The following is a 26,728-nucleotide window of genomic DNA, read 5'->3' on the forward strand; positions in this document are numbered from 1 at the left end:
TCTCACTGAGAATACCTCTGGCAAAACATTTCACTTCTGAACTTGCTCATACATTAGATATTTTAACAAATCAACCTATTTAACATATATCAAGATGTGATATGGTTATTTTAATAACAATTTAATGACATCATTTGTTGTTTCAATAGCAAATTAATAGCAAATCTTACTAAAAGTATACACAGAATCCTCATTACAAAATACCAGAGCTGACAATGAGCATCTAAGCAGTTGGATGAAAAACATATTGTGAAAGAGCAGGGTAACCCAAAATATCTTTTTCTTAAATAAAAAGCGTCGTGTCAAATGTGAGGAGGTTGCTGTGCCTAGTCTTGCTCGGTGCTTTTCTATATTAATGGATTTTTCCAGTGTGCTACACAAAATGTCAAATGTTTGAGGATATTAAATCCTAATTATCATAGGCTATTGTGCACTGCGGATTCCGAGCTGGACTCGAATCCATCTGGTTACAGCAGTAACTTTTGTAGAGATCTTCTAGATTGATAACATTAACTTTCCAAAATACATAATGCAAACAAAACAGGCAAACACTACACATGTGGCTTGGCTTTTATGCACTTCTAATAGGCAGAATTCCCTGTAATTCCACGAAATTTCCACTGCAGAACTGAAGCCAATGAGAATTTTGAGTGAAATGGGACTATGGGATGTTTACCACAGTAATTAGAAAGAGAAATCTATCTTGGGGCTTTTGCTTGTGTCTTTCATCTATGTGTGTTTTCTAAAATGATGAAAAATGCCAAGCAGCATGCAATATTTCACAGGCAGGAAGCCTGTAGTGTATAAATATTTTATAGGAATCAGCACTGATTTTTAAATTCTACCTTCGTATACCAGGACAGCTACACAACCCCAGCTCACAGATATAACATTGAATTCTTTCACTGCATTTCAGCATGGCTTTATACACTTTTTCTAACATTCACAAATGACATTGTACTAGTTAAAATCGTGTATTCGAGGAGAACATTATTCAGAGTCAGCACATACCCTGTTCTGTGTGACTGCTTGGGCATATTGTCACCAAAGCTATGCAGGGAGACATCTTTAACACCCTCTCCTTGATGCCTTTGAGTTTACAGCATTGCACATTACGTTAGCAACCTTTCCTGAGCGTGCCTGAAGTTAAGTGCTATCCAAGCCCTGCATTTTATATCGTTGAATGAAGAAAGAGTCTACGTTATATTGCAAAAAAAAATTGAGAATCCTAAAAAAAAAAAAAGCAATACATTCATAACCCTTATTTTTTGAGAGAAAGAACACTCGTGGATATAGCCCATTTATCAGTTATTTTTAGCACAAGCCTTTTCTAACCGCTAGACTTTAAAGGAAATTTCTGTTAGGAAAATAACAAATTTCCGAGGAGCAGGCATTTGACCCATCCTCATGTTTGTAAATACAGAGATTACCATAAAATGTTCTTGTTTATCAAACAATCACATCTTCCCGAGAGCTGTTTGACTTGCTTTTCATTCTGCAAGGGCTCAGCCTTCGCTAGCCGGGCAAAGTTTACTCCCATCTCCTGTGTTTCACAGCCCCCGAGGAGCCGAGCTGCGTCAGGTGGTGACAGAAACCTTCTCCAGACCTCCTCGCGCAAAGGACAGCCGCGCCGCTCCCTCACTGCCACCTCTCACTTTCCCACTTTGTGCAGAGATGTAACAGGGAATATTAAAATGGGAAACGGCACCACATCCCCAGCCTTGATGTCTGGAGGGGAACTGTTCCAGCTGAACCTAGTGTGGACCCACATGGGCCTGGGGGGCCTGCACCCCAGTCCCATATCCACAGCATCTCTGGTCACAGCCTGCCCGGAGGAAGGGGTGGTGGGGAGGTGCTGGTGTCCCCACCGTGATTCAGCACTCGGAGACCTCAGCTGCCACCTCCCCGTGCTGCTTTTCCACAGCAAGAAGTGGCAATTTGCTGGCAAAGTCTTTGTGCAGCTGCAGATTCCCCTCCCATGAGGCGCACGTGGAGGGCTGGGGCCTACACATGGTGCTGCCCAGGGCCTTTGGAAAACACACCGTATATTGTGGTTCCGCTGTATAAAACCTACATTTTCCTTCTGCCTGGTTCTCGCCAGCTGAAGGCCAGAATATGCTGCCTATATTTAGTGAAGAAGATAAAACTGTCCTCATCAGGCTCCATTTAAAACCCAGCGCTGCTGCTTTTAATGGGGAAAGGGCGATGCCACTTTTGCCCCTGCGCAACTGTGGCTGCTGCCCTTGAAACCTCAGCACTAGGTCAAAGCCTTTAAAGCAGAGGGCTCAGTGCAGACACCAGCCAGCACTAAAGGAAACACTTCCGAGCACTCACAAGGCTGAGAGAAATAAAGATAATCTTGCAAAGGGAAGGGAAGGCGTTGTTAGGCTGCTGGGGTGGGTTTCGGTGCCGATTTATATTTAACCCGCTTAAATAGACCGTAATGGCTGCTGTGTGGATGCAAAAATGGATTGGAAGTTTCCATTTGATTAACTAAGGAGGAGAAATTGCCCCCTGGCTAGTCTGTACATTCACCGATCAACTGTGAAATCTCAATGGAAACTAGTGACCTGCCACTGTCAACACAGCACTGATTAGAGCTGCTCTTGAAGGGTCATGTAAGCACGGCTTTGGATGTTTATTTCACATCGCTTTCAAGCACAGCTCTTGGTCTGGCTCACACTATTTGCTGTGTGGTGAGGGGTGAGGCTTGTCAGCTCTGGCCACACAGGTAAATTAAGCTAACTGCTCCATTTAATTAAGAGGAGCCCGGGTTTCCGCTGCTTGTTGGCCCCAGCTCAGTGCCAGCCATGCCAGAATGGGGCTGGATCCCTCCACATCCACCCCCTAAAATCCCAAGGGATTCCCATGTTTACCAGCAGGGCTCTCCATACAAAAAGATGAGCTTCAGCCTAAACCCTTCCACGCTAGAATAACTCCTGATGTGTGTCATCTTGCAGTACGGGGAGTTGAAAAAAGTCAGGTGACTGCAAATTTAACATCTTGATACATTTTGCCACCTTTTGTGACATCTTTCCCCAAACAGAGCATTGCCAATGCTGACAATACATTCCCAGAAGAGGCTGCATGAGCATGCTCTGCTCTCAGCTTCCCTCCAGGCAGAAACCGGGCCAAGGGAGACGTATTTAACCCATACAAAGAATTTTAACAAAAACAGCACAAACAGCCATCCATCCTCCAACCCGTTGCTCTGAAGCTTCATCCGTGAATTATCCTTTATTTCAAGATTCATTATCTAGCATGTGAAAAATGCTCAACACTGCTTGTTTAGTTTAGGAAAAAGTTGCTGTGCACTTCTTGTTAGTTCTGTGTTCTCTGGAAACATAAGGATACTTTGCTTTCTGTTCCTAATATTTATTGGCTTGACTAAACTCGAAGGAAGACATAAAAGCAAGGCTGCTCCGAGGTAACATTTCCATGCCTTTCCGTGGGACCTGCGTATTTTCCATGCTCTTAAATCTGGCAGAAACACAAAATCTTTCTCCTTTGGGGGGATTTGGCCAAAGAGGTCTCTCTGAGGCAGTTTCTTGTGTTCCTTCTGATTAGGAATTGTGATTAAAGATATCAAACTTCTTCAGTTTCATTTTTTTCCAGTTTTCTTATTTTTTAATTTTCATTATTTTTGTCATCTTTTTCAGCCTTCATTTTTATTCAGCTCTGTAAACCCTCTGCACCATTTGAATCTTCCAGCTTTTGAAACCATCTCCAGCTCAGCTCACTCTCTGTATTTTTGCTGCATTTACCGAATGCAGCTGCAGAGCCAGGAAGATGCAGTGACCTCCTGCTTCTGACCCTCATCAGGAAACCCCTCATCTTTCATCCTTGCCCCTGACATCTGATGACTTCAGTTTGCAAACACTGTTTTAGGGAGAAGCACACAGCAGCTTGAGGAGCTCAAATTTGACTTGGTTTGCAAGTGCCCCTGAAGCTGGCATTTGGGGTGCGTCACCCCTGGGCACCTTAGTGCATATCCCATTTCTCTGGGGTTGCTTTTAATGCTGGTTGTGTGGCAGCAGAAATTTGCAAGGTTTTCTTCTACGTCAGCAAGCAAGGACTGACATTTGAGTCACGCAGTTGCAAGCAGTGTTACAAAAGGAAAGCACCGAGTAAGAAAATGCATTTGCAGGCTGTGTTCAGCAGCACGGCTCCTCCTCAGTTGCTCTTTATTTAGTTTGCAGGGAATAGGCTCAAATCTCTCTTTTCCACTACAATTTCCAGGACTAGTTGGAGCCCCCGTTGTTTCTGTTTTCATCTCTTTTCTCTTCCTTTGTCAAAGATGGAACAAATCTGCATCATTTCTTTGTTTCACTCTTCAGAGTCCTTTTTTTTAAGATATTCTTCCCAGGGCTGACAACTGGTGAAAGGGGATTTTCCCCCCTCAGTTTGAAGGCTTCTCTGAATTTGCAATGCCACCATAATTAGCATGTTTCTGCAGACTGGAGAGGGTCACAAAACTTTCAAAATCATCACAGTAATTTAGCAATCATTAGACACCGGCAATACTTACATTTTTTTTTTCAACTCCTCCCAGTTTGCTGTTAGCTTAACAGTCTCCACGTACAACAAACTAATAATAAAGATTGTAGATAATAACTCAGTTACAACTCAGATGGCTTTGAGAACGTGTTTCTTTTTTCTAAATTACCCTTCTTCACCGTGGGAAAGGCATTAAGCTCCTCAGGGGGACTGGGTAATAACTCACGGATTGGCCTGCAGGTTGTCTGAAGAAGCTCTCAAGACAAAGTCAAGGCACACACGTCAGGAACGGTCTGTCTGCTCAGAAAAAAAGCAGAGCTCCGCTTGCTAGCAGGTGAAGTGGGAATAGTTTCATGCCATGGAAAATGAGGCCCCGACACTGTTGCATTACTAGAGTAAACCTCCCTGTCGATACACTAATTAAAAAAAGGGAACATTGGCTGTGAGTACAAGGAGCAGGCCGACCTCGTGGAGCTCAGCTCAGCTTGGCTGGGAGAGCTTGAAGGAATGATTAACTCAAACAAGAACGTTTTATGAGGCCTTTTATATCATCATCTGAAAAGAGTGAGTGGGGAGGGTGCAGATTTACAGTCCTGGGAGGCACCAACCTTGGCCAGAACAGGCTCAGTCTCAGTCCTTGGTAGATTTTGTGCTTTATACTTTCATGTGATGCATTATCTGAGGAGTTCTGGGTCTGACATCATTTACGGTGCTTAGCACAACTCTTTGTCCTCTGAGGAAGGGTGAAAAACTGAAGCCTGCCTTCAGTGCTCTGGGATATAGACAACTAATTCTGTTTCTAAAGAGTGTACCTGATTATTGGTGTTCAAAACACAGGACAAAGCTAAAGAGAGACTGGATGGATAAGCTCAGAAGAAAAAAAATGAGGATGATGCTGGTACTAAAAGCAATGTAATAACTTGTGAATTAAAGCTACTTGCTTGAGAGTTCAGACCCCAAGGTCTTGCTGTTCTACTTGCAGCTACAAACCCACTTGTGAAATGGCCCTGGGACATTTTCACTGAGAAAAAATAAAAATAAAAATTATTGCCCATGGGCTGGGTTTTTGGGAAGGGGCTGGAGCCAGAGACCCTCCCAGCTGCAGGGGTTTGAATTTCCCCATTGCTCTCTTCGTGGTTTTGATTCATCAGCTTGCGGTAACACAAGTATCATGTTAAGGACAGCCTCGGGCAGCTGAACTTTGCCTTCTGATGGCTGCCACGCAATCCCTGCCCTGCTGGTAACACATCTTCAGAGCTGTTAGGCTGGCTTTTGCCATGCCAATTGCAGATCTAATGAGCTACAATGACGTGATGTCCCCAGATGTTATAAGTAATGTCACCAAAGAGAATGTCTTACAAGACTCACACACAAGAAGATCTCTTGATTTAAAAAGCAAGGTCTGCAAACATTAGCATTTCCATGGGGTTACTCATATTCTTAACTTCAAGTATGCACAGATTAGGATCGGGCAAGAGTGAGATCTTAGAAACAAACTAAGGGAAAGAATACAAAAAATATATGAGTATGATATTAATTTATGCCAACATTAGAGATTTCTAGGTTGGTACGGACATTTTTTGAGGACATGGTGTCGTCTTGTGAGAGCAAGATATAAGAGAGCAAAATCAGAGCCAACAATTCTGAAGTATCCACTGCAAAGGACTCCCACTGAAAATTGTTTCAACTCAGAGCAGGAGAAAGAATGCAGCCATAAACTGTGGCAAGTGGGAGTTTAACAACGTTTGAGAAATACTGTGGAAAATCCAGCTTTGTGTCTCTTCTTTCTGCTGTCTTCAGTCAGAACACATAGGGGATTGTTCTGCATTGAACCTGTGCCTGTGTGTCATGTCCCCAGCCATCCCCTCTTTTCCTCCATTTGCTGGTGTCTTCTACAAGAAAACAGTCAGACGGAGAATTAGGAAGAAGCTGAAGTAAAGAGCGAGATGAGTATCTCAACAAGACAGCTCTATAAAAGGGAATTACTCAGCAGCATTGGGAATACATCGGGAAAAAAAATAAATAAATACAGGATTTACTGCCCTTGTCAGCTATTTTGGATGAATCAGAACCAAAAACAAAATCTGAGCTCTGATTTACAAAAGAAAAGGCAGTAGTTAGACAGCAATGCTTCAGGCTGGCTACTTTATGCCTTGACTACTTTATTCTTTTGTGATCAGCACCTATGCCAGGTCTGTATATGCTACAGAAACACATTATTCTCAAATTGCTGTTTTCCCCTGTTTTTCTAGGACCGTTCAGCAGGGCTACTGGTAGTGGCTTGCCAGCTGGGCTCCTGCTGCAGTGCAGAGGCAGTCGATGCCTCCACGAACGCAGGCCCGTATGATTCACGGACCGCGTATCGTGGCCTCGACGGTCACCGGTGAGCCACATCCCAGGAATTACTGCTGGGGGTGTCTGTGGTGTAATGCACAGCGCTGCATCATCCAAGTGGGTGACTTGAATGTAAGCAGTGAGGAAAGGCACAAGGCCGTCATGCCATGTTGCAGTGCTGTGATATTCTCATCTAAATGCCAGGCAGCAAAATAGAGTGTTGCGCAAAGCACAGGATGCAAGTCAGGCCAGTTCAGCTCAATATTCTTATTTGAAAGAGTTATTGCGGGCTCGGCAGAAAGCACAATAGCCTGCAGCTTTCGGTCCTGTGCTCTTCCTAAACGATCCTGAAAGATTTTATTGATGGCAGCTACTCCCTCCATTTAGGCTGAGCTCTGAACTGCTTACGGGCCCAGATGAAGTGTCCTGGTATGCATTCGGCAATATCAGGATATTTTGCAATCGTGAATTTGTGAAGATGACCTATTTGAACTAAACAATGTGTGCCTCTGCAGCTGCAAGCCAAGGAGGATCTGTAGCTCTGGGAAACCCATCTGGCCATCGGGGATCCTGCACAGAAACAGGCATCTTCAGAGGGGGATTCAGCACCAGAGCCTGACTTAGGCCTCCCAGATTACCCTCTGCAAGTGTCTTCTTTCTCGAATAAAACACAAAGGGCTTTGGATCCCCTTAATTAATATAGCTCTTCTCTCTGAGGCATTACTTGGGAACTGCAAGCCCGGCCATACGATCACCCCTGAAGGGAACAGTGGGATGCCGACACAAACAACATACATCGGCTTCTGTGCCTGCTGCTAGGCCACCACGTAAAAGCTGGCTTTTCAAGGTCAGGGACAGTTTATTGGTATTTTCTGGCTCCTCTGGTTCAGGGAAACTAACGGGATGGTGAGGCAGCCCCTCAGGTGCACGTCCACCAGCGGCCTAGCCCGAAACAGAGCCCGAGGGAGACGGGGGATCTGCCTCGAGCCTCCCTCGTCCCAGCCCCTTGTTGGCCGCTGTTTTGGAACAGTTGCTTAGAGACCGCAAGAGCCTGGCTGCAACTTCAGGCGAGTTAATTTGACATTAAAACTTGACAATACCGAATGTATTCCAGGGTTGAGACACACTCGCAGATGAAAACCACAACATTGGTAGACGTCGTTATTAAACCTAGCTCGAACCAACGAGCCTCTTGTCAGAGATCTGGGTGAGCTCCCCCCCTTTCCTTCTCTCCTGTCTCTCGGAGATATCTGCAAGAAGACATGCTACATTTCACGTGCCCTCGTCCTGCTGGGGGCTCCAGACATACCTAAAGTTTGTCAGTCCTCGTAGTGATGAGGTCCTACAGTTTCAAGGCCATGGCCACAGACTCAGGGCTGCCTCACCCCCAGTTGTTGCATGTTTTTAGGAAGCCACCTGAGATGCAAGTTTTCTGGCTTGTGAAGGCACCACTTCAGACAGATACAACTTTACAAAATTATGACTTAGTTACATAGGAAACAAACCAAAAAAAAAAAAAAAAAGAGTTTTCAAGACAACCCCCTCTCCTCCCACTCTGCCACCCATCCCATTTGGAGTCTGCTTGTGTTCAAGCTGGCAGGGTCCCCTGCATCCACTTGTAGTGACCCCCTTGGCCTCAAGCAGGCAAAACGGCTGAAAGACTAAGAATAAAGTATTTCTTTCTCTTTTGTAGCTTTCCTGTATTTTTGGACAAATGATCATTAATCAGAAGCAGTCACAGACCTCTTATCCTGGATAAACGCTGGCTTATTTCTCATGCTTCTTCCTCTCAAATCCGGAAACAAGTACTGCTGTTTAGACAGTAGCAGGACCCAGTCACCGTGCTGTTGTGACTGATAACCCAAAAATGCTTCTGTGATTCTTCCTTTGTCACTAATACATTGATGGTTGTGCAGGACTCTTGCAGCAATGCTTCCTGCCGTACCATGTTGATTTAATAACTGTGCTGTCTCCAGCTGTCTGGGGCCAGGACGCACGGGCTATTTGGATCCCGATCGGAGCAGCCACACAACACTGGGCTACCTCTCCACTTCACTGCTTCTACCCATGCTTATATATACTCAGAAACACAGATTCAGTTAGATGTCACTGGCTGTGAAAATGTACATTCAAGCTCACTGGAGCAAGTCTTGCAGTCTTTAACCGAAGATTATTCCCAAGAAGAACAATGGAAAGGGGCCTTACTTCAGTGAAAATCAGACCACTCTTTCATTGTTTCCTTGCTAATAAATCTCCCTTCGTTTAGAATGTGAGACATTCTCTCTCTCATCCCAACAGCTGAAAAATGAAAAGGCCCTTTCCCTTGGGAATCATTTAAAATCATGTAACATGCCACTGAGAACAAATAACCTAAGAGAAGTGCTGTAGACAACATTTTAATGAGCTTTATCAGATGATGAAAAATATAATGCTTCCCTGTGCAGTCATGGGGGAAGCCATGAATCTTGATCTTGACTGTGGCTGTGGAAGTGAGTGAAGGCAAAATGGAAAAAAAATATAAGGTTTTTAAGTGCCAGCTTTCCACCTTGAGAATCAGAATCTCTGTCCTTACTTGGTCTGTATAAAAAATGTCTGTGTCTACAATGCTTTTCCTTGTAATATCTAATTCTATATGAAATTGTAGTTCTGAGTTATATTGACAGACTAGAGCAGGAGTTGTATCACAAACAGGGTATTTATTTTTACAGCCATATACTTCATGAGAAAAATACTTTAAATGAAATCTTGTCCATAATGAGCTCCTAAAAAACAATTGTAAAAAAAAAAAAATAAATAAATAAAACAGAAAAATCCCTTAGCTATTTAAAGAAAATGACTTTTTTTTTTTTTTTTTTTTTTTTCCTTTCACTTAGGCATATTCCGCTACCTGAATCAAATGCATAAAAACCCCAAGGGAGGTCTTGCACTAAAAGTGAGCGTTTGTTGCTTAATATATCTAAACAAATGGCAAATTGTAAAATCAGCTGGAAGAAGGGTGGCTCAGCTCTCAGGAGTCTGCCTTAATGCACTTTGTGTTTCTGGGGTCCCACTGGATCCAAGGAGGCATCTCATCCCAGTCGTTAAGCCTCCTACTGTATATTTATGCTTGCCCAGTTTTACTGACTAGTGATTTTTCAAGGTTTCTCCTGTTTCTTTGTGAAACACTTTGCAGTTTATGAACTCTGTAAAAACCCTTAAGGAAAATCATCCAATATCCTGAGTTGGAAGGGACCCACAAAGATCATTGAGTCCTACCACTGGAGAAAAATTAGGTGAAGTGAATCAATGAAGTTGTTCAGGTCAATTATCATCTAACAAAGGAGAAGAAAATAAAAATTAAAAAAAAAAAAGAAAAAAGAAAAAAGTTGTTTTTTAAGATGAAAAATGTGATTTAGTGCCATTTTATGTTCACCTCAGACAAGATGCATCTCTTAGCCTGACTCTGTCCTTCCTATCATAAGAAAATACATTAAATATTTACTGTAAAGAAAGAGATAAATTACCTTAAATGGACAGGAGAATGTTTTCTTGTTGGTAATCCCCAAATGGAATAAAGCCACGCAGTGTTGACAGCTCTGTGGTGTTAGGGAAGAGAAGGGAAGGGAAACTGATAGATGTTAACAGATGCAACAGTTTAAAACTGTTTGCCCATACATAAAAGCACAGTAATGCTCAAACAGCACAATGTTTTAAGTGGCAATTATATAATTGCAATTTGCAAACGTAAATTGAATGAGCAATATGCATTTTATAGATATAATTTACACTGCTTCAGCCATATTTTTTTAAAGGCATATGTTAGGGCAGCAAGGTGTCAAAAGCCAATACGCTACAAGGGAAAACATACAGAGATTATAACTCCTTATCTGCCCTCAGAACAATGAACCTCAGGTAAGGATAAAATAAACAGATCTTTTATAAGTTACTGCAGGAAGATTTGGAAAGACAAACATTGTTTATTAACTAGCAATAGTAAAGTCTGCATCTGTCAGGACACCTACTGACAGATTTATTTCTGAGTGTAACGGGGAGAATATATTTTTAGAAAAGGGTAGTATATTTTTCTTGTAATTTGAAAGTTCAGCAGGAAGGAATAACTCAATCTTGCAAAAAAATTCCTAAGGCAGCATTGTCGTTTTATGAGCACTAGATTTTACAAAGATTAGTGCACAGCAAAAGTTAAAAAAAGAGAGGTTTACTTTTTAAAGAAAGGAATTGCTTTAAAAAAAAATGTTCTATTAAAGTTCCTGCAATCAAACTAGCAAAAACAAGGGGGCTAGAGGCATGCTGGAAGGAGGTATTTTGTTCCCAGTGGAGAAAAGATTTTTAGTATCATTCAAACTTTGGCATTCTCGTGTGACGTTAAGATCCCTTGTCGAAAAGGGATCAGTTCATGTGACACTTAGCAAACACAGGAAGGGCCATGTTCAAGCTAAAATGCCTTTCTATAGCAAGGACATAAGATGGGGTACGCACTGGTTGGTGTCTCCATGGCAGAACTAGAGGATGACCACGGTCAACTCTGTCCTGCTACAACATCAGTGTGTGATCTGCTCTGTGCCAGCTTTTGTGCTGAGTGACCCTGGCTGGAGAAACCTGGTGGGAATACGACAGTCCTCACCCAACCAGGAAATTAAATTCAAATCTTGAAGGCCAAATGTCTCTCATCCTTAAATTGATCAAAGAGAAGAAATGCAGTCCATGGCAAACAAATATGACGTGTTTTGGAAATGGTCTCCCACCTCCAAAAATTACTGAGAGTATTAGGGTTTTGAGTAAACAGATTTCTTCACAAAAAAAAAAAAAAAAAAATAGGTGGCCACTGTGGGAACTGTTCATGCCATTAAGCAAATGAGTACCAAAAAAACATATTTTCTGTTTTGAAATATTGCTACAATAATGCATTAGTGGCAGAAGCTGAAATTCAGCTGTCTTCTGTCCAGGCTCTTCTGTGGTCTGGACTTCTTCATGGCAGGACATCACCCTGAGTGCATTGGAGAGCTGAGCGAGGGGAGCAGCACAACTTCAAGTGAAACTGGATATGTCGAGAGGCTGCCCATGGGAGCAAAAGGAAGGGGAAGCATGGATCCTGCTCTGTCTGGTGGGCATAAGCAGGGGAAATTCAGAATTTATGAGCTGGCTGAAAAGATCTTGATGGTTTAATAAAGTTCTTGAAACATCCACTGGATATCACCCCATCCTTTCTCCAGACACACGCATGAATTTTCTGCCCTTCTGCCCCAGCTCACGGTTTATGAGCTGTAGAGTGCACTGCAAGGCATGATGAAGTGTCACAGCATGTGACAAAGCATGTATCACCCAGCATCTGACAGAAAAGAAAACAAAATGAGTGTCAGGTGTAACGATGGCAAAAACTGATATTTATTTGACGTCTTTGTGACTTGGATATTAAGGAGGAACTTGTGATCCAGAACGACTGCCAAGATCTCCATCTCTTTGACAAAGCTGGCTGGCGCAGCCTCATCACAGGCTTGCTTTGCTGGAAGAGAAGGCAGCTGAGCGATGGCACAGTGTTCGGGGTTTGGGGCTGGGCTGGGTGAGCAATCTGGAAAAGCACTAGAGATAACCTTCAAAACTGTAACAGCCCGTCTCCTGGAAGAGTTAGCAGTAAGGTCCAACAGACAGGCAAGCTGGGAGACTTGGGGTAGCTTCCTAGTTCATAGAACCACAGACCCACAGAATGGTTTGGGTTGGAAGGGACCTTAAAGCCCACCCAGTTCCACCCCCTTGCCATGGGCAGGGACACCTCCCACCAGCCCAGGTTGCCCAAAGCCCCATCCAGCCTGGCCTTGAGCACCTCCAGGGATGGGGCATCCACAGCTTCTCTGGGCAGCCTGTGCCAGGGCCTCACCACGCTCTGAGTGAAGATTTTCTCCTAACCTCCTCCAGTTCTGCCACCTCCTTCCACTGTGAGCTTTTGCTGCTATTGGTAACAACAGTTACATGTGATGCTTTGAAAACCAGCAATAAGCATGTGTAAGTGTTATTTCCTTACACTGCTGGATGCTTATTTTCTATTTCAGACAGGTAGAGAACAGGTAATGGCTGCTGAGGTTAAAAGTGTCATTGCACTCTTCCTAGTGTTCAAGTTATAAAAGATTTTTTCCAACAGAGCTTTAATGAGAGGAATTGTGCCTTAATCCTAGAAACAAAGAACAAATGCATGTTTTGAATGTTTCTGTATTTTTAAGTAGAGTAACAAGCGTTTTCATTGAAATGAAAACATTAAACTGGGAGGGAGAAAAGGCCTACGTTTAGATCTAGATAGAGCTAAATATTGCATAAGCCTCCTCTGCGTGACTTCGGCGCTCTGATGTATCTCATACCTCTCTGTAACATAAATCCTATGATCCTGGAATAAATTTACTTCTCAGGATAATGTCAAGTGAATTTTTTATAGGTTATAGCTTGAGTGATTTTAAAATAATTTGCTACCTAATGCAAAACCCTGAGGATTTGAAATAACATCTTTGTCTTTGAAAAAAACTCACCCATGCTCAAAAACACCCTCAATCTATCTGCCCAATGACGTGAGACATCCAATTGCACTGTAGTCACCGAAGTTGCAGAAAAGCTGGCATGTTCCTGTTGCCTTTTCCTTGTCTCCTCATTACCCATCTTTTTCGAACTGAAATTTTAACCTTCGCGTAGTGAAGCCATGTTTCAGTTCTTTGACAGCAAATTTTCTCCTTGGGCCTATGGTTTCCTGCGATTTCTGCTCAGTCTCTGAAATGTAAAAGGCCGTATGTGTTTGAGAAAAGCCACTCCAAACGTAATCTTTGGCTCTGATGGATTCAGGAGGTGCAAATTTACTACAAATCGTACCAATACTCCTAAAAGCCAATGTGAAAAATAGTCACCTACAGCCCTGCTTTATACTGCTTGCCTGTGTATGGACGATCTCTTTACACCCTACATGTCTCAGTTAGGGAAATGGACACATTTAACACAACCAGACCCCAGCTCTGGCCTCCGAGCAGAAGTAAAGGGTGAGGAAGAGGAAGAATTTGTTTGCTGAAGGGACTGCTGGTTGCAATTAGTCACTGGAAAGACACAAAGAAAAGAGGAGAATGGAGCAGAACCAGAATAAAGTGAAAGGAAACAAATAATTAAAAAAATAAATAAAAAAAGGGAAAGAAAAGAGCCATCCTCAGTGCTGAAGCTCCATAACCTGGCCTAGGGATCAGCCTTTGGAGTGACATTTGAGGATTATTCATCCCTACTGTGAGCTGGGAGGATGATAAAACAATAGGAAAATAACAAGCGAGCCCTCACCAGAGAAATTTTTTCCGTTTGTAGTGAGGTTAGAAACAAATAATCAAAACAAGATCCAGTGCAACTTTTGCTTTTTCCACAGAGTTTTCCCTGCCAGAAGGCTGAACGTCACGTGGATCTGGTAGCGCTCCCAGGCGGGAGCAGCCACCGTGCTGCCGTGACGGCTCCCCACGCTGTGAGCACCCCTGGGCTGCAGCGTGGTGCCTTCTCCTGGGCCTTCTGCTGCCCCTACTGCCTGCTCACCCTCAGCCCTTGGAGCCAGGCTGTGCCCAGTCCCATACTGACCCCACCAAGCCAGCCTTATCTACCTGCCTCCACCTCCTCCTCCTCCTCCTGAAGGGAGAGGGAGGGATTCCAACAGGCAAGAACTGTCCCCAAGGCTTTGGCATAAGTGCCAGGTTGAAGAACAAATCTATTCTTCCTATAAAAACATGGAGAAAGTAACCTTTAAAACCATGGTATTTACACTGCAAAATCACTCGTGTATGTGACAAAACAAAGGCCTCAGAGCAAAGCCATGGTACTGATCGCAGATCAAAAACGAAGCAGACCTCAGCTTAGCCCTGGGCATTTTACAAGCTGTGAATTCCATCGTGCTTCACTGTGTAGGAGGCAATATTTGGCAAAAGATGCAGTACTTAGGACCTGTAGATGTAGCCTTTATAGCATAGTTTAGTGGTGGACTTGTCAGTACTGGTTTAAAGGTTGGACTAGATGATCTTAGAGGTCTTTTCCAATCTGAGTGGTTCTATGGTTCTATTAAAAGGCTCAACCTGGGCAGTACGAATGAAGGAATTCAACCAGCAGAGACACGGCTATGGCTTAGGTTGTGGAAAGCAACCACACCATGACAGGGTTGCTTAGATACCAGAGCATACAAAACTGCAGCCTGCACCTGCAATGCTTTAGGTGCAAAGTGGCTTTCCACAGCTCAGTTGCACCGTTAACAGCAAAGACAGAGAGAAGCCAAGGGCAAAGCCACAGGGTCTCTATTAGAGAATGGAGACATCCTCATCAGCAACAATATGGTGAAAAAGCGAATAACAAAACTGAAACCTGTGGTTTTGTTTTAACAGGTGAAGTTAACATTAACACTTCCTGGGTATTTGGGCTAGGTAAGCCCAGATGTTTAAAAGCTGTTGTAAATGAGATGAAACAACTGAAAATGCGGTTCAGTTGATGTCCTACTTCAGACCAGATGAACTTCTGCAATGTTTTATTGCTCACTTACTAATCTAAAAAAAAAAAAAAAAAGCAGAGATAATCCCTCATAATATACATTTATATACAATGCATTTATCTTGATATCCTTGCCCATGGAATACCCTACAGCATGAAATTACTGTGAATAATCTTCATATTTGTACCTCTCAGTCTTACTAATGCCTGTATTGAACACAAATACTAACAATTAGCTTTCTGGAGACATCCCCACCCAGGAACATGAAAAGAAAAAGTAAAAGGATTATTTGATTGATTGCTCTTGTCATTGTGCTTGAAGATGTGGAACGAGGCTTCCTTAACAGCCTCGATAAGCCAGACTTCACTCTGAAAGTTTTACTCCTTCATAACTGGTATGAACTCTGAGAGACAACAAAGATATTAATAAATATGCGACATAATCCACACAAACATTCCTTTTTTTCTGGTCTCCTGCGGGAGAGCCTGGTATGTCTCCAGTCTAGGAGTTTCAGTAAATCAGATGATCCTTGTAACTCTGAGCAATCCTTTTGCTTAAATTGTTGTCAATGTGATCTGCAAGGTGTAGGACAGAAAGCAGAAATGTAGCTGTACTGTATTTGCACTGCACTCCAAACCGAGAGAGAATGGAAAAATTAAGAGTTGGACTGGAAAAATAAAATCCCTGTTTCTAAACAGTAAGAGCTGTGAGATATCCACTGTTTTGGGTAATATTTTTTTCCATGTTAAAAAAAAAAAAAAAAAAAAAAAAAGCCTATTTGTTTTAAGGTGTATTTATAGAAGGCAATCTGTTATTCTGCATTTTACTGAGCCTCTTAATTTTAACTGATGTTAAATATTCTGTGGAAGAGAGAAGGTGTAACAGAAAAGATATAGTTTTCAATACAGTAAGTTGAAAGTGGTTAATGTAGCTTTTGTTACTGAGCTCAGCAGCATATTTTGCAGTGTATTGCTGCCCAAAACTGACTGGTGTGGTTCCCCAGTGCTGCTCTTCAGTCTCCTCAAGCATTCCCCACCTTGCTGCAGGAACACGAGACACTGAGCACATCACCCAGGACTGACTGGGTAGAGGGATTGCAGTGACAGCATTTCTCATGGTCAGCCCCAAAGAAAACATCTGAGGAAAGCAGGTTGCCTCAGCAGAGATCACATCGTATTTGGGGAACAGGATTTGAGGAACCTTTTTCTGCCTACTTTTCTCCCCTTCACTGGCTTGAGCTACCTCAGTCCTCATGCAGAGGCAGGGAGAAGTGGTAAAGCAGAGATGGGATGTGTGTGAAGGGTGGGTGTCCAGCCTGAACCCCATGCCGACCACCAAGCCGGGGCAGGGCTGGGGACAGGCTGTGCATGGGGGTCTCTGGCTTTTTTGCCCTGGAGACTGATTCCCTTGTGCAAATTATACATTAAATCCTGACCTTTTCTTGAACAGGAGTAGCCCCTGACTATAGATGGAGAGAGACTCTTGAATTTGTCAAATGTCACACATTTGTTCCCTCAAAAATTTGCACTGACAGATGGAAAATGTGGGAAATCTCCCTAACGTAACAAGCCCGGTATTACTTCTTGTCCAGGAAAGCAGGCTGCTTCCTCGCAGGGAGGACTGAGGGTGCAACACTCCCATTATAAAAGACCATCTTTTTCCATCTCCAGAATTATTGAACTCCCATGAGGCCTTGGGATGTTTTCCTAATTATTTCCAGTTTCTAAAATTTCTTGTAAATACAGCCTCCTCAGCTCCACCGACACGAACAAACCGAGCGGGGCTTGAACGCTGGCACACAGCTGGCGCCCGCCTGTTCCCTCAGCTGCCCGGCGCCATTTTGGCCCAGGCCACCAGGTGCCCTTGCAGGTGCCCTGAATCTGAATCCGAATCCAAATCTGAATCTGAATCTGAATCCAAATCTGAATCTGAATCTGGGGGACAGCATGGCCAGGAGCTATGCCCAGGACACCATGCATGGCTAACACTGCTCCACTCAGGGAGGGCATTTGGCTGCGAGGCTTTGGCCATGCCTCAGGCCGCAAGGGCAAAGCCTGAGGATTTTGTTTATGGACACAGACAAAGCCCCTTGGGCCCGCTGGCATGCCCAAGGACTTGATTCTCTTTCGTGGGTTTTGTTATTTCAGTTTTAAACATCCCAGCAACATACCAAGTATTTTTAGGGCACGTAATGGCGGGTAGATATTGTGTGTCCTGGGCTGTAGAAGGAGAGCAAGCAAGGCTGCTTGAGGGTCCATAGGCTGCCTGCACAGTGCCAGAGGGAGCCAAACTGGATGAGCATCATAATTTTTGGAAACTTGGGGGTCTCTGAAGTGAGGAGGTAACTACAAAACCAGGTGCATGCCGTGTTTCAGAGGGAACCAGCTGGTGTCCTCCAAAGAGAGGTCCAGAGTCAACTCCAGCTTGTGCCTCATGGGCAAGCAGGAGACAAGGAGACAGAGATTGAAGTGCAGGTGTCATCCTAAAGTGCACTATCGACTGGTGATACTGCTGACTGTTACTATAACCATTATTTAATGCATTGAATAGAACAGTCAAGGAAAATTCTAAATTCATACTGAATAATTGAATGCTCTCCATAAAGCTATCTACTTGCACAGCCTGCCACAACCCCTCTTGCACATCTTCATTTAAAAACAAGAGAGACCTCATTATCCTTGTGTGGCACGGACTGGGGTTTGATAAAAACGTTTGTGTGACACAAATATCTTTTGATTACACTATAAAAACTAGGAAGGAAAAAAAAAAGGCCAGAGAGAGCTAGATGATTGGGTAAAGGAGTTTCAAAGAAAGGGGAAGCAATCTAAAAACAAAGAAACTAGGAAAATACTGAGTAGCTAAGGCAAATTTATTCTTCATAAAGCTGGACATCTGGAACAAGTTACTGAAGAAGAGATGTGGGATCACATAGATTGTTTCTGGAAAAGGAGGGGCTTGAGGGGCATGGAAAAAAACCAACATGGTCGAATTAAGAGCCAGCCACAAACACTGAGCCAGATGGCTTTTTCTATTCTTATAATGATATATATTCACATCTTTCTGTATCTCTGCTAATCACTGTAACACAGGAGAAGTACGTGGAGCAAGATGTTAAGGAGGCAACAGAAGGACCTGGGTAAGATGAAAAGAACTGTATTTCTCATATGCCTCTCTGTAGTGTAAACTGAAATTCAAAACAGGGATGTCTTTCTTATGCAATAGTACATCTGTTGCTGTTCTGAAGTCTTTGGGCACAGAAACTCTTTCCAGACAGTGCAGAGCAATCATTTGTGTGTTTTGACAGGTTTCCAGCTGTAAGCCATATATTTGTTTTATAGCAAATTTTAGGTTAGTTCCTAGAATTTAAAACATATTCAATCTGCTTTTGTTTTACAATCTGTAAACACTTTTAGAGCTCTATTCTTTATTTAATGATAGATAGGCACAACACAGCTGTTCTCTTGTGGCCTGTATTTTTAGTGTAACCTTATTCTTCCCTACATGCCCTGTTCAGAGTTTTGAATATGCCAGAGGAATATGGGCCAAAATATCAGCAAGAAAAAAATGCTCTGAAATAAACAGAAGGTGAGTTATTTGTAATTCATATCTGCAAGGTGATGATAGGAACTACCTCTCACAATACCCAGGACCAGAGAGGATGGCTTGTGTACAGTTGGTACAGAAATATGTTTATATGTCTCAGCAGAAGACCCTCTAGGTAATGTGAGGGCTATAAACAAACTAGGCATGTCAACGCAGAGCCTGTTGGACAACTGCACGTAGTTTCTCAGAAAGCCCAATTAATGCAAGTCAGGCATTGCATCAACATGATTAGAAGTGCTCCTGGTAGCCAAAGCAGCTCACTCAGCTGGTGTCTCAGTGTGGCACTGTCCCACATCACATAACCCCACTGTGAGAAGAAATGACGGGAGCAAGAGCCCTGTGTAGCGCAGTGATTATACACAAAGCATCAATGCAACAGCCCTGCTGAAATTAACTTCTGCTGCCTGCACAGCCATTTCGGGAGGTCAGCTGGTGCCTCTATTTAATGATGCCCTCAGCTGTGCCCTGAACTCTCCTTTGGCAGGGTACATTATGGCCTTCCCGCCAGCAATTAAAAAAAAGCCTGCTTCAACTTTGACTTCAGTTTATATTTCAAATGTTGTGATAAAATGATCTCCCAGCACTGAGGAATGCAATGTGCCATTATAATGAACACCACAGGCCTTCAGAATTAGGCTGACGCCCAAGCTACGTTATTAATGCTTGCATATAATCTTCCTTTTTAGAGATACTGTGCTGACAAACTGTAACTCTCATCTTTGCATTTGCCCAGCTCACGTTCCCCCCTGTAAACACTGCACATTCACTAATCAACCCCGTGCTCCAGCAGGATAAGCAACAGCAGCAACTCCAAATTCATCTTCTGAAAGATGGGCGCAAACACAGGGAGTTCTTTTCTTGATACCACGTAGTTCTTCAAGGAAAAGAATTTGCTTCCAGAAACAAATTCCCCTTACTTACCCAGCTTTGAGATGGGAAATCCTGTCAGCAACAGCCTTGACAAGCATTGCTTTTTTTAATACTCTCATTAGTAACTTCATCCTTCTCGGAAAATACTGTTCAAAACAAGCTGCCATGCACAGGGACAGCTCTGCAGATCTTAGCCTCCTTCCCCTCAAGAAACCTGATGAATACCTGCCCCTAGACCTAAATTGGGTGGCTCAACCTGTTGTAGGCTTAAGCCAGGAAAGAAATGGCCAGTTACACCATTTCAGGCCCTTCCTCTTCTGTTGGCAACTTCCCTAACCCTTTGGAAACCTTCAAATTAATCATTTCTTTGGAATATATGGTGCTGGGAACAGCTGTCCCATTAGCTCTTTTGCAGCTGGAAAACTGCACCTGGGACAGAGTTACCGGTGCAGTACTGGGTAGAGGAGGAGGTGGGCAGAAAAGTGGAACACTGGGAGCAACATGGTTTATTTTATTATTAATGTTGGTTGTCATTATGTTGGACCAGGAGACAACTGATGCATAAACACAACACAAAATGGTCTCTTCCCCAGAAGTTTACGCTGTAAGTATAAATATTCAGCACAAAGAGTCTGAATAGAAGGTGGTAAGTAGGGAAATAGTTAGTCATGGTAGATGCTGTGAGTGAGGATCTGATTTATATTGGAAGAGAAAGTAAGCAGACTGTACAAGAGAGTGCTACGTGGTCAAACAACGGCAGCATTGTGGACGGGCATAAGACTGCATTTGTTAAAAGACTGGGAGATGATGTTGCAAAAAGATTTTGGTGCTAGAAGCAAGAGAGTTGTAACCTTCTTGATCCCAGCTGTACTCAGACATACCATCAGTTTCTTCTCCCAGTCTCCAAGATCCCAACTTTTAGCTCAATAGGGCCACCTTATCCCTGCAAATAATCCTAGAAAAACTGAAGTACAGAATGGCTTTATATTACAGCATGCCCTGCTAGTTCGAACTGGAGGCATTAGGCTGCTCGAGGCAAGCTGGGGTTTATAAAAGAGCTTCCCACAGGCACAGATCCAAAGCCTGTTAATAGGAGTCTTTCCTCTGACTTCAGTGGGATTAGGAGGAGGCCTCCCACCCAACCCACCAAGGCTCCTATCTGATTATGAACAAGTTGGAAGGATCCACCCTGCACAGATGATCAACTTGTGCCATGGAGGATGCTCCATCAGAATTGCTCTTGAAGGGCTGATTCGATGCCTGAAGAAAAGGGCTGGTGTATTAGATGTGCGGCATACATAACACAGAGGACATCTATTGCGGTGCAAAATCTCAGAAGAGAAAGGTTTTTCGTGTACCTCACAGGGTATTTGTAGCCCTCCAAGAGTTAACATGTTTCTATAAATTTCCCTGAAACTCACTTTGACTGGCTGACAAAGGAGCTACTCTTGCAGAAAAAAACAGAAACTAAAGAAGCTGTCACTTACTGCACCGTTTCCTTACGTTGGAGTCAAGACTGGCACTAATAAAAGGTGACTTCTGTCACGTTTCCTACTTCTCCTCCCTGCAGAATACCCCTCAGCCTCATGGAAATTTTTCTGCAAACTTTGGCACTGTCTGCATTCTAGCATGTCACGCTGGCAAAAACAACGAGGCAGAATTAATGAGAGGAGTTAGCCTGTAAAACAGTACAGTGCATCAGCAGCAAACAAGGAGGGAGAGCCATCCGGATGGCCCTGCGCTCAAGATTAATTGAGAAGAATAAAACTGATCTGTGGGTGAAGCAGTTTACAGGGAATTGTTTAGCTTTTACCATGGTAATAGTCCAGCTTGTAAATGAACTCGGAAAAGATACAGTAACCATGCTAGCATGAAATTATTAATTGATTACTAAAGAGCAGCATCTTAAAGCAGAAGGACGCAGGACTGTGCTCTGCTGGGTGGAAATGCAACACCTGGTACAGCCTTAGAAAAATGCCTAAGTTCTGTGAATTCTGTAAAGTGTCTAACAGAAGATGAAGAAAGTCCATACTTTGGTGTTTTAGGATGGAAATAAAGCATTACCACAAGTACTGGAGCGAAAGATAATCTGGTGGCTGACTTCAGTGCATGGGGCAATGACTATGGAGGGGGACACGGTGGAGGCAGCCGACCACTCCAAACAGTTTCAGCTCACTTATTCCTACATGCACACTTTTTAAATGCAAAGCATCGCTGTATGTCATGACTATGAACACTTTAGCAATGTGGATAGAAGAAATTCTGGTTTAAAAAACTAATTGAGTGTTGGGCAATGGCTGATGACATTCCTCTGGGCTGACAGGCAGGGGACAGCGTGTACCCACTGTGGGATGGAGACAGCCCTGGTACCAGCGCTGGGTCGTGGCTTCCCTTTTAGCAACCGCAGGTGGGAAATAAGCCTTCTTTCATCAGGCACTTTTACAACTGGGAAGGAGTCCCTCCTGTCTTTTCTTTTGGTCTAAATCCTTATGTCACACCTGAGTAAGGAATCAAAAAGAGAGATACCAACCATTCCGCTTCAGTTGTTCAATGACATACCTATTATCTAGCAAATTGCCATGCCTAAATGAGCCCCGTTTGTTTGTTTGTTTTACTAAGTAACAAAGACAACTTTGCTTTCTGAAGACTATATTTGTTCATTGCTAATTATCTTTTCCATGAGTACACCAGCTAAAGTTTGCATGGAAAAAACAAACAAAAGGATGTCATTAAGATGGGTCCCAAGAACCTTTCAAATGATTCATGGTAGTCTTGGCCTAATTAAAATTGAATGTGAAAACAAACATGCTTGCAATTTGCTAGGATAATATTGGGTATTCATTAATTTTTTCAGCCTGGCCCATATGTGACAAAATGAAGCGCATGCAGTCGAAGTCTAAGATCATAATCATGCATGCAGTGTAAGCTATGTGAACTGAATTTCCTTTGTAAAGAATGGCACAAGCCTTAAATCTTACAAATCCTTACTTAAAGTAGTTGTTAACTCAGTGAGAAAATCTTTTTGAGCATTTATTTCATGGTGCCACCCTTACTGGAATAGGGAAGGATCTAATGTATAAAAACTACAGCCTGGAATAAGTCATATCTTTGCTTACGTTTTTCTTTTTATGTGAACATTAGGATAGACGAACTGGAAGGCACTAAAAGACTAGAGACAGAGGATGGACCATGAGGATGGACGGAGAAACTGAGTCGTTGCATCCCTTGGTGTAAAACCACTGGCTTCACTTGGCTTAACCCAGTGATGTGGTTAGTGCAGCTGTAGACTGGGTCTGTAACCAAAAAAAAAATAGTTTAAAAGAGATAACCTATAGAAAAAAAATGCATATAAATGATAACACAAATCCCCAGTAAAATAATAAAGATCTTAGGCAATAATGAACTTGTTGAGGAACCCGCAGGATTCCCTGCTATGAGCTGGGATACACCTTGCGGGATAGGGTCAGGTGGCTCCAAAGAAATATCCCCAGCCCTTCTACTCAGAGCTAATTAATAGAAAATGAGGGAGAGGAAGGAGGCTGAAGTTCTGAGGGAATTCATTCAGGGCTGTGGGCAGGTTCTTGCTCTGGGAGACCCAGAGTTAGAGGAACGGTACCTGCATCGTGACAAAGAACAAAACAAGATTCACTGTTAGATTTTGACATGGTTCCCACCATTTTATCTGCTTGACCAGTGATGACAGTGTTCCTCCAGGAAGCAAGAGATGAGGGCTCAAAGCAATTGCCAGCTCCCGGAATAACTGCTAAAGGAGGGGAGGGAAGGAGAGACAGGGACACAGCCCCTCCTTCTGTCAAAACTGGATGCTAGTTCAGGATCAGATGGGAGAGACGTGGGACTTAGGAGAGAAAGGGAGTGAGAAGACTTAAAGAAAATGTGATGGTTGTGGACTAGGATGGTTGCTTCTGGACTAGGTACCTCCAACCTGTCTAAATTCATCTCTGAATTCGTTCATTCATGCCCTCAAGGACGAATCTTGCTCCAGTCTCAATTAATGACAGCCCTCTCCTGCAGGCCAGAGGGCCATGGAAGGGATGCTATCAGTTGTGCACCCCAGATGAAGAAATAGCCGGGCTGTAACAGTGCATCACGTTACGAGCCTCGGTGTGTGAACACAGGGGAGGAGGCACCGGTGGGCACAGGGCATGCTGCACGGCTCCTGCTGCATGCACAGCAGCACCCAGCCTGCAGGGCTGGCTTCCCAGAGAATCCCCTCCCCTGCTTCTGGAGCTCTCTGCAGCACAGACCAGGAGCTCAGAAGCCAACAGGAGGATGGGGACCTTTCTGCAGCTGGCAACGGCTTTAATGCTGCAAGCAACAACCTGCCAGGTCTCTCGGCAGCTGGCAGCCAGCAGGACAGAGGAAAGTGGCCCTGCCTAACGATGGAGGTTGTCTGGTGAGAGTGATCTGACAGATGCTGATCACTTTGCACACATTCAGTTCCACAGTGGCACTGAGGACTAGTGACACGGACTGTCAGATGCTAATTTTAGGTACTCCCAGTCTAAAAAGGAGCTGCTGCTGTTCCCCTTTGTATAATTTCTGTTATAGAAGGCCTAGGAATCGGCTCAATTCTTTTTGCAATTCAAGCCTTAACCTATTGCTTTCTGTGCCAGCAGCAGCAAATAACTGTACGGGCGTTCTGCTATTCAGGTATTCACAGCAATCCGCAGCTCTTTGTGTCCTGACAGAAACAGCCCCGTCTATCACCAAGAAACGAGGCCTATACTTTGATCGGCCGCCACCGCAGCTTATCAAAAAAGCATCACAACTTCTCCCCTGGGCTTGCACCCAAGCGAGCAGAGCTCATTTTCTTCCCCTGCAGGCTCCCCCCAGCCGCAGCCCAGCTCCTGGCTGAGCAGATGCTGCCCCCTGTCTGGCTGCTCCTTCCCTGGCCCCAGCTGAGCTCTGGGGAAGGGAAATGAAATTTTTGCCTCTCCTGGCAGGGTAACAGGTGCGTCTCAGGAGGACTTCATTCATTTCTTGCATGCGCTGCTTTGAAGGCCAACCTTTCCAAAGTCTGTAATGGCCTGTGATACTGGGACCTCCGGCTTGTGGAGGGAACGGTACCCGAGGTAGGTGAGCTGTAGTGCAGTTCCTTTGCTGCTTCTCTCCTTCCAGCAATAAAAATGAACACTGGAAATCCCCTTGGCTTCCCTCCAGGGGCAGCTAAATTTCCAGAAGTAACGTGGTCTCTTTTCCAAAAACTCCAATCAAAGTCATTTTAAAATGCTGTAGACAAGACCCTGAACAATCAGGAACGCTTACACAAAGATTTAACTTTTTCTGCATAAAATGTATTTTACAAAAGCCCGGTCTGTATTTCTGAGCTCTGCTAGAAGTGTCAAGGCACTCCAGAAGAGAAACTTCCCACCATGAGCCCTGCTCCTATGTTTAGCTAAAATATTTCCAGGGAGAGCTGTGATCATCTCTATGGCAATCAGAGCTACCCTGAGCATCCCAACTTACATATATACGTCCTAAATAGATGGTCTAGGCTTCATCTTTATGAGACATTTCTTCAAGGCTTTTAGTAGTTCCCTACTCTGATTTGGGATGTTTTCTTTCTAAAAACAGAGGCAGGATGACTGCCATGTAGGACTCTGATTGCATTGATTGCTACTAGTAGTGTTGAGCATTTACACTGCAATGGCTACAAGTGGTTCTTTTAGGGGTCCAAGCCCCATTTTCTGAGGCATTACCCAAATTCTGTTCCTGGGGAATTTCTTTAACAAAACTCTGTGGGCATGAACAATATTAGCTAATGCTGAATAAATATGGACTAAAATTCAAATCTTTCTTGCATTGAACATAAAGAGGCCAGTAACCAGCTCAAGCAGCTGCTGCTACCTGTAGCCACGGTGCTCCCAGCCTTCATCATCTTCACACATGAATTTTCATTCCTAGGTATCTCTGCCAGAGCCTGTGAGTTCAGCTTCCACGTGAACAAAAGCTGAGGAATAGAGAAAGAAAGTTGAGAGAAGCATTAGTAGTTTGAAGGACCGGGGAGATATGCCAGCCATTTCGGGTCCAGGGAAGGGTAACAGAGGGTTTGATGATAGAAGGGGAAATAGGACCATCTAATCATGCGACCAAAAGGTAAAAAGTGTACCTGGAAAGACACAGCTTCTCCAGCAAGTGGCTGCACCAAGTGTCTTCTTGCAGCTCAGAGTGCCGCTGTCACCTTGCTGCTGAAGGACAAGAACGCTCTTAAGCTTATTTTCCCCTTTGCACTGACCAAACAAGCAACATCTGGGAGAAACAGAAAGAACCTGATTTCTAAGCATAATTATACGGGCATATAAAGACATCTTAATGGCTTAAAAAGAGTAGGAGAGCATTTTATTTAGAGATATGCTAAAATCCCGACGCTATCAAAGCATCATCATCTTCATGAATTAGTCAAGATTTGATCAACTTTCTTCAGTTTAAAATATATAATTATCCTGTTTTGTGTCTTACAAATGGGCATTCTTAGAGATGGGCATTCTGTAGGATTTAGCTAATTCCATCCAAAAGAGCAATCAGAATCCAGTTGAAAATTATTTCCTCTTCCATCAAAAATATTGAAATTTCTAAACAATAATATCCATCCAAAATCAGAACAAAAAGTATATTACTGAGCATGCTTAAACACTGAAAGCTTGCAAAAGAGTAACTTTAGATCTTTAGATTGGATTATTTTTTTAACCATCAAAATATTTCTTTTAATTTGGCTTTAATTTTACTGAAAATGAATTTCAATTGTAAAATGAGGCCTCCTGAAAAGCTCACTGAGAAGAGTTGAAATAGGACATCTGAACAACTTTAGGGCATTTTTAAGGCTTTTACATTTTATTGAAACTGTTCTTTTCCAACACACAGTTTGAGAAATCAGCACCTTTGAGTGCAAAATGATTGTACTTGTGAACTTCTTAGCAGCCCTGGCAG

The 26,728-nt window shown here is 43.4% G+C and overlaps 1 long non-coding RNA gene across 2 annotated transcripts; it reads right to left on the bottom strand.

The window, feature by feature from the left end:
- Window positions 1-16,093: 16,093 nt before the first annotated feature.
- Window positions 16,094-26,705, bottom strand: LOC110354516 (uncharacterized). 2 transcript variants are annotated; one of them, XR_011807410.1, is made up of 4 exons: window positions 25,911-26,705; window positions 25,649-25,751; window positions 22,897-23,073; window positions 16,094-22,278 (listed from the first exon to the last, which is right to left on the bottom strand). It is a non-coding gene; the product is annotated as an uncharacterized lncRNA (long non-coding RNA). The 2 variants fall into 2 exon arrangements; XR_002406597.4 differs by lacking the exon at window positions 16,094-22,278 and having other exon boundaries at window positions 22,798-23,073; window positions 25,911-26,699.
- Between the last annotated feature and the right edge of the window lie 23 nt (window positions 26,706-26,728).

Source organism: Anas platyrhynchos, chromosome 2 (assembly GCF_047663525.1).
Source record: "Anas platyrhynchos isolate ZD024472 breed Pekin duck chromosome 2, IASCAAS_PekinDuck_T2T, whole genome shotgun sequence".
Taxonomy (NCBI): domain Eukaryota; kingdom Metazoa; phylum Chordata; class Aves; order Anseriformes; family Anatidae; genus Anas; species Anas platyrhynchos.